The sequence below is a fragment of the Vidua macroura genome, chromosome 2 (assembly GCF_024509145.1).
Source record: "Vidua macroura isolate BioBank_ID:100142 chromosome 2, ASM2450914v1, whole genome shotgun sequence".
Taxonomy (NCBI): domain Eukaryota; kingdom Metazoa; phylum Chordata; class Aves; order Passeriformes; family Viduidae; genus Vidua; species Vidua macroura.
The window spans coordinates 115,293,411-115,301,362 of NC_071572.1; the positions used below are offsets into that span (position 1 = coordinate 115,293,411).

Below are 7,952 nucleotides of genomic sequence, written 5' to 3' on the forward strand. Positions count from 1 at the left end.
TAAACCCAGCTGAACTGGAATAAAACCAGCTCTAAACACCAAGGACCAGGCCTAGCTGCAGGCCTGCCGCTGGTGGTGTCCCCAGGGTTCAGCACTGTGGCTGAAGGCACAAATGTCTCCTCAGAAGTTCACTGAGGACTCAAATCTGGGAGCAGTGGCTGATACCCCTGAGAGCTGGGCAGCCCTTCAGAGAGAGCTGGCCAGGCTGGAGAGATGGGTACAGTGGAACTGTGTGAAGTTCAACGAAGACACAGGTAGGCACACAGTTTGTGGTAATTGGGAGTGAGGCTGTGGCCCCTCTGTTATTGTGGGGTGTTCCTCTGTATGGGTTGAAGCCTTCTGGAGTTGTGTGAGGATGCTCTGTGTATCACAGCTGTCTCTGCTGGGTAAGAACAACCCCAGGCACCAGCCCAGGCTGGGGATAACCTGTAGGAGCAGCTCGAGGACCTGGGGGACAATGAACTGTCCCCGAGCCAGCAGTGCCCTGGGGGCAAGGATGCTGATGGGATCCTGAGAAGAGCATTCCCAGCAGGTCAAGGAGGGATCCTATGGAGTGCTTGTGTCCAGCTCTGGATCCTCAGCAGGGACTGGGAGCTCCTGGAGCAGGGCCTGTGGAGGCTGCAGAGCTCAGCAAGGGCCTGGAGCATCTCTGTGCCCAGGAAAGGCTGAGGGAGCTGGGGCTGCTCAGCCTGGAGAGGGGCCCTCAGCCCTGGCTGTCCCTGTGTGCAGGAGGGGCAGAGCAGGGCCAGGCTCTGCTCCAGGGCCCAGCAATGGCACCAGAGCCACAGGCAGGGACAGCTCCCAGCAATTCCCTTGCTCAGGAGGCAGAACTTCTGCCCTGGGCAGTGCCCAGCCCTGAGCAGAGACCAGACAGGGTGTGGGGTCTCCTCCCTGGGGATGTTCCAGAACATCTGGGCACACTCCTGTGCCCTGGGATGACTCTGCCTGAGCACCAGTGACCCTCTGTGCTCCCTTCCAGCCTGACTCATCTGGAATTCTGTGGCTCTGTGACTTCACCATGTGGAGAAAGATCTCCTGCAGGCAGGTAAAAGGAGCTCTCTCCACTTTGCTTCTTGGACCTAAGCCCACATAGCCACGACCTGTGTTCTCGGAAAGCTCACATTTAAAGGGCATTTTCTTCCTGAAATTTGTGCCCCCTTCTTTTATTACTGAGTGTTTTAAGGCTTATCTCTGTACTTTGCTGACTTTGACCTTTCAGGGAGTGATTACATAATTAGTCTTTGAACTTGTATATCACTTCACAGCTTCTCACTTTCCCACAAAGGCACTGGTACTCTGTGGTATTTCCACCTCTTCCTACTTTTGTATGTGCATTTTTGCCTCCTCAATAGACAATGAATTCAGCCAACACAAACATACTTTATACCAGCTGATTAGGCTTTAGGTTGAGGCTGAGGAAGTACTTTGATGCAAACTCCTGATTTCCATCATTTTTAAAATATTTTGTGGGGAAAAAAAATTGTTTGTCAGGTTTCCAGCTATGCTTTGTAAAACAAAGGAGACTAGCTTAAACTCCTAAGGTATTCCACTTAAAGCATGTTTATTCTTGCTGAATAGAGTATGAAATAATTCACTCTTAATTGACTTCAGATTGGGTGTCATGACTAAAAACACTAACCTGGGTAGTTTATACAGCCTTTTTTTGGAGAAGATTTCAGAGGAGATTTTTGTGAGTCTTTGTGAAAGAAGGTACATTATACACAGAATCTGTTTCCTCATTATTTTTAGAAAATATAAGGATAGACTGAGACAGAAAGTCAAAATCAGAAAGGTACAGGTATCTGCAAAACAAATTATGATCTACAAAAGGCATATGAGAAAATAACCTCCCCTCTCTTCTGCAGCTCATCTTTAGCTCTTAGATCAAGAACATGGAGCTACAAGCCTTCTCAAAAAGGTTTGAGATCATATGGCAACAGGCAAAGAAAAAGAGAATTGGTTGAACAGTGCATTATTCACAGGATGCCCACATCAGGAAAGGTTTTAAAAATTGCTATTCAGGGAAATTTTAACCATATGTACATAGCTGAAAGGGGCCACATGAAAAAGGGAAGCTGACAGGTTTTTTTTTAAACTATTTTCAGATCTTGCCTAATCCCAGATTCCACAGGACAGGGGTTGTTGTTGTCTTGTCACTTTGCAGCTCTCCAGTCTGCATGCTCGAACAGGACAATATCCTTTAGACATCCCACAGAAGAGTTGGTTTGTGTTTCTAGGACAACAGGAGACATTCCCTTGCATTTCAGACTTAAACTCATCTGTGTGGTTTACCTTGGGGGTTGACTGTGTTTTAGTGGAGGAGTGACAGTGTGTATTACTATTATTATGTCATATAAAGCACTGCAAAGATTGAAAACATACCAAAGATGGATGATGTGATGATCACAGTTGAGATATTTTGCACCAGAAACTGCTTTCCACGAGTATTTAATCAATGCTACCTTTGGAAATATTTAGGCCCAGTATGAGCGGGTAAAAAGGAAGGCACCCTGTGACAGAACATGTGAGAATGGTTCAATCCCTTATGTTTTTAGAAAAAAAAAAAATCTAAATTTCTATTAGCTATTTAATCTTTGAGTCATTTTCAGGGAAACCTGTTTTCACATTTGTCTCAGAATTATTCATATCTACGAGCAGGAATTGAAGAGCATTGATAAAAGTGTATAAGCACAATTAAAAAGATAAGGAGGTAAATATTTTGTTCTGTTTCCTTCTTTTAATCAGGCTACATATCTGGTGATAGAAACAGACCAATAGAGACAGAATTACTGAGTTTGAATAATAAGTCCCACAACTCCTTATTGCTTTATCTCTGTATTTTTGGGTCACTTCCTCATCCTTTTTCTCTCATTAAGAAGAGTATCTTCATTTCTATGAATAAGCTGTAAAACTCATGTTAGGTACTGGACTTCTGTGCAAGCAAGAAATAGTATTTTGTGTTTTCTACCCTATGCCAATAAAAATTCTTTGACACTGGTAGCTAAAGCCATACTTAAGGTATATATGGATTGCCTTTGTGCAGGAGAACAGTTTCTGATTTATGGTTTTTGAAGGGTTTGCTTTTTTTGTTGTAATTGCTCCATTATAAATATGTTTACTTAAACAAACCAAAGCATTTCCTGCCAAACTGGCAAATTCTGTATTTTATTACTATAATAACCCACATATTCAGACTTGGGGCCTCAAGTAGCTTTTAAGGTATGCAGCATTTTTTGATGTGCTGACCCAACTGATATTTTGATTTATATAGGTCTTCCCATCATTATATATCTTAAGCCTCTTAATTAAGTCTTAAAATGTAGAATAAAGAATCTAATTTTAAGAATAAACACACATGTCCTTCAAGAGGTCTGACTCAGGAGCAGATTCAGATCAGTCAGGACTTGTAGATTCAATTCCAAAAGCATCATGTGGCTGAAATGTAAGTAAATGAGAATTTTCAAAGTACCTTTCATTCCAGTAGCATCAGAATGAGATTTTTTTGTTTGTTTGTTTTGTTTTTTGTTTTCTGTTTTGGCCTTTTGAGCTGAAAAGAAGTCTCAAATTTTCCCTGTTGCTTCACTGATTTCACTGCCTATTACTGTTTCATTTGTGTATCTGTAATTAAGCTATTTTTTAATTCCTGTGTCAGATCTCGGGAATGAATCGTGTTTGTGAGGAGTAAGGCAAGTCCAAGATATCTGTGGAATGGCTGCAATGACTGTGTGTTGTTTGCACTGTATGGTTTACCACTCCATATTTCCATGCTCTAGGGGATCTCAAGCTATGTAGAAGCTCATTTGCCACCACAGCTGGTTTTTGTTTCGGGTTTTTATTAGTTTGCTATTTACTGTGCTATTTATAGAACATTTGATACATGAACATTTCCTGTCCTGTTAACAATTCATACTAATTTAGCATTCCTTTATGAGCACACATGTTGAAACCTGGGCTTCAGTTCAGCAAGGTATTTGAATGCATGTCTCAGTTTGGAAATCAAATCACCTCAGAGCTGAGCTACATTAATTAATCAAGACAGAAAGCATAGAGGGAGTCAGAAATATGAGAATATCCTTTAAGTAAAAGAAAAATTAGGTTTTCATTGGAAGCTACTGCACCTCACGACAATTTCTGCAGATTGTTGGCAGTCATTCAAAGCCTTTAAAAGCCAGCAAATTTTCAGTAATGGAATTTTACTTTGGAACACTTTACCTTAAATTAGCCATATCCCTATCAATAACAGTAAGGGATCTGCAGGCAGGACTCTGGGCTCTCTGGCATGTTTGAGAGCTACGTGCAATGCCTTCTTCTCACTTGCTATTGCTCTCTTGTGGTTGTTCAGATTCTGCATTGACTCTAACAAGTGAAGCAGAACATTCTTATTTCATTAGCAGCAAATGGGCTGCAGGCAGATTTCAAGCTGTAGCTTTAATGTATACAAAATGTGTATAAAGGTCTTCAAAAGTTCCTTGTCTAAGTCATACTTTTTGGCCTTATTTGTTGATGAATAATAAAAAAACCCCAAATAGGTTATGTATTTGCATCTTCTGGTGGATGTCTGAAACAGAAGGTGTATGAAAATATTCCTGCATAAACCCCACACATTGGTAGTATAGCACAGATAGGTGTATGTGTACCTATATATTTTTTTTATTTCTAATGGATTTGGAATCAGTATATAGAATTCTCATTTTGAAGCAACATCCAGTGCTAGCTTATAGAATCAATATATATGGGATTATATTAAACTGTATTACACTACAGAAAAGAATTTAAGATGCACTATGGTAAAGTGAGTGCCTCATCAGGGAGCAACTTTCAGAGAAAAGCATTGTCCATTTAATCACTTTAGATGGAGAGAAATCAATATTAACACTTCCATTAATGAAACACTAAACCTGTGCTTAATTTTAAGCAAATAAACATGTTCCAAATGAACTTGTAGCTAGTTACAAAGTACCTACCAGTTACAAACTACCTACACTGATAAATTCTTCCTTTTTTCTGTGGTTCTCTTAAAAGATATAATTTGCTCTCTACCAAGTTCCTTAAACATTTTCTTGCTCTCTTACCCATGTTAAAATACTGTGCTTTTTGTGACTAGAACAGATCTAGCTGGAAACATTGCTCCAAATTTCTCCACATTTTTCCTCCCACTGTTTAAAGGGCAACATTTTAAATGAAAACCTATGTTGTATTCAGCCATTTCTACTTTTCTGAAGAATTTTTTAAATTATTTTGTGGCCGTCTGAACATGATTTTGCTAGAAGGGAAGGATGAATTGCAGTGGGCCTAAATCTACTGTGCATTATGCTGGGGAAGATTAACTAAAGTGTTTTAAGGGTAGTTTAAAGCCACCTCTGCATGCAGAATGGTTTCTGTCAGGGTGAAACTAGAGCCAGATTAAAAAGATGTCTGTGACTTTCACAAATGGCTCATTCAACCATTATTTCACCTTCTGTGGCCTGTTAATTTGAGCTTGTATTAACAGCAACAAATAGAAATCTCTTTTCCCCTCTCTGCTTTCTTCCTTATTACTGCAGTTGGGGTTTATTTGTAACTGTATATAAAAATAAATTAATCTTCCATATTAACAGATTGATCACCTACAACAAGGGTGTGTGGTTGCCCATTCCCAGAAAGCAAGAGTGAGTTCTGGAGTGCCTTATGGATAAAGTCTTCTTCATGCTTCTGCCTTCCTCACATAAATCAGGGAGCCAGCCCACCCCTACATAACAAAAGGTCTCTGCCAAAAAGAAAAGCAAGGAATCTCCTCCAGAACAGTGGAAAAGTATCCAGAAAGGCTGAGTAAGTGATGAAATTAACAGCCTAGTAACTGAGACCTTTTTCTCTCAATATGGCATTTTTTGGTTTTAATTCAATGCTGTTACTTTCTTCTCCCTCACACTCTTTTTGTCTCCATATTTAATTTGTTGGCTTTTTCCAGAAGAGAAGCAATATCTGTGTGTTACATTCTGGGGCCTGAGGTGACTTCTGTGGCAGTTCAGCCTCATTTCAACTTCTGACAGATTTCTGTATGTGTGCTAATCACGATAAATTGGTACAGGTACCAAAATAATTTGTACTCAGTGCAATAACTCTTCCCAAACAATATCCAGTCTCTTTTATGGATTTATATCTAGAATGAATCACATTTCCACTCTTCTGTCAAAATTATATCAATATTAGAGTTTGGGAGCAAGAGGGAGAAAAGGATAATTTCTTTATATTTTGTTTACTTCAGTAAAAATACTAACAGGAGTATTTCTTCCTGCTCCCCTGTGGGGGATTCTAATTGAGTGGCAGTTTTGAAGTCTGCCATGATCTGCAGACATGAATTTATGACTTGAATTCATCACTTGAAAGACTAATTTAACAGCAACTGTCAATGTCACCATGTGCCTTGAATAGACAGTTCTTAAGGCAGGAAGAACATGAGGTTGCTGAACATGGGCTTTTAAACATTTGGACAGACTTTGACATTTATTTCTCATGTTAGTGTATCTCAATAAATATTTTCAAGTCAGCCACAAAGAGATAAGTGGATGAGCAAGATCTGAGGTCACACAAAATTAGTTATAACTGAGGAAAACAAAGTGGTTTTTCCTAAAATGTGGAGTTCTTAATAAGTTTAGATCACATCAGTCATAAATCTCTGGAAGAAGCTTGCAAATGGTTATAGTCAGGGTTTAGGGTACATGTCCTAATTAGAAATGAAGCTCCATGTTTTTTCAACTTGCACAAAAAAAATATTGATTTTTATCAGTTTCAAGTTCTATGTAAATCCACTACCATTAAGGCACAAGAAGATAAAAGCAATTGAGTTTTGTAGAATTGTTTATAAGTGTTTGGAACAGGCTTGGGATTTTTAGGTTTACTAATATAACTTTGCTTATAATGAACTCTATAGTCAAGGAAAAAAATCCCCAGAGAAAATCCCACCACAAACACGATGAAAAGAATTTTCCCAGCAAGTGTATAATTAATGAATATTGTATTTAGACATTTCATTTCTGTCCTTTCACTACCAAAAGCAAAAAGTAATTGGGCTGCTGCTGCCTGAGTCTGCTGCTGGTGAATGACAGGTATCTCAGAAGTTCCATAAAATAACTCTGTAGGAAATGCTTAATGAAAAAAAAAAAAAAAAAAAAAAAAAAAAAAAAAAAAACCAAAAAAAAAAAACTTAATGAAATGCTAATTAAGCACTTAACTGCTATGCAATATGTACACTTTTACATGACTTTTCAGTATACCACATATTTGTCACAATCAAAGACAAAATCTAAAATGAAACCGGGACTGATAAAGTGTTTATTTACCATTTTATGTCATTTCAGGGATAGCCATAAACCACTGGAACAAATTGTTCAGAAAAAATGAATTGTCTGTTGACTGTAGACTTCGAATCTAGGCCAGCTGCCATTCTGTAAAAAAGAAGATATCAAGCTTAAATCAGGTAGTGCTTGAGGAATGCTTGAGTTGTGTTAAACAAGCATTGGACATGCTGAGCTCACAGGCTCCTTGGATTTAATAATCTAAACCCCAGGATTAATTTACTCCCATCTCAACATCAACACTGCAGAATTCCATGCTGAAGATGTCTTTCCAGGATTCCTTTACAACTTGGGAAATGAATAAACACCTCCAGGTCATGATTCATCTCACCCTAATGCAGACATCTGAAATTATGCTTATTTTTCTCCACTGAGGAGTCTAGACAGGTTGTTTAGCCATAAATGGTAGATTATATACATCTGAACTGAGGCAAAATGAAATGGAACCATAAATCCAGATGTCTTGTCTCTACAGCATATATACTTACACATTATAGTATATATACAACATATATATGTGCTGTGTGTATGTGTGTATTTCTTCCAGGCCACTGGAATCCTTGTGATAACCTCTGGTCACCAAAAACCCTGTAAAACTAGCCTGGGACTTTGGGTGAA

The 7,952-nt window shown here is 38.9% G+C and overlaps 1 long non-coding RNA gene across 1 annotated transcript; it reads left to right on the forward strand.

The window, feature by feature from the left end:
- Positions 1-283: 283 nt before the first annotated feature.
- Positions 284-7,746, forward strand: LOC128803931 (uncharacterized). Its single transcript, XR_008435877.1, has 3 exons — positions 284-386; positions 980-1,045; positions 7,338-7,746. It is a non-coding gene; the product is annotated as an uncharacterized LOC128803931 (long non-coding RNA).
- Positions 7,747-7,952: the final 206 nt, after the last annotated feature.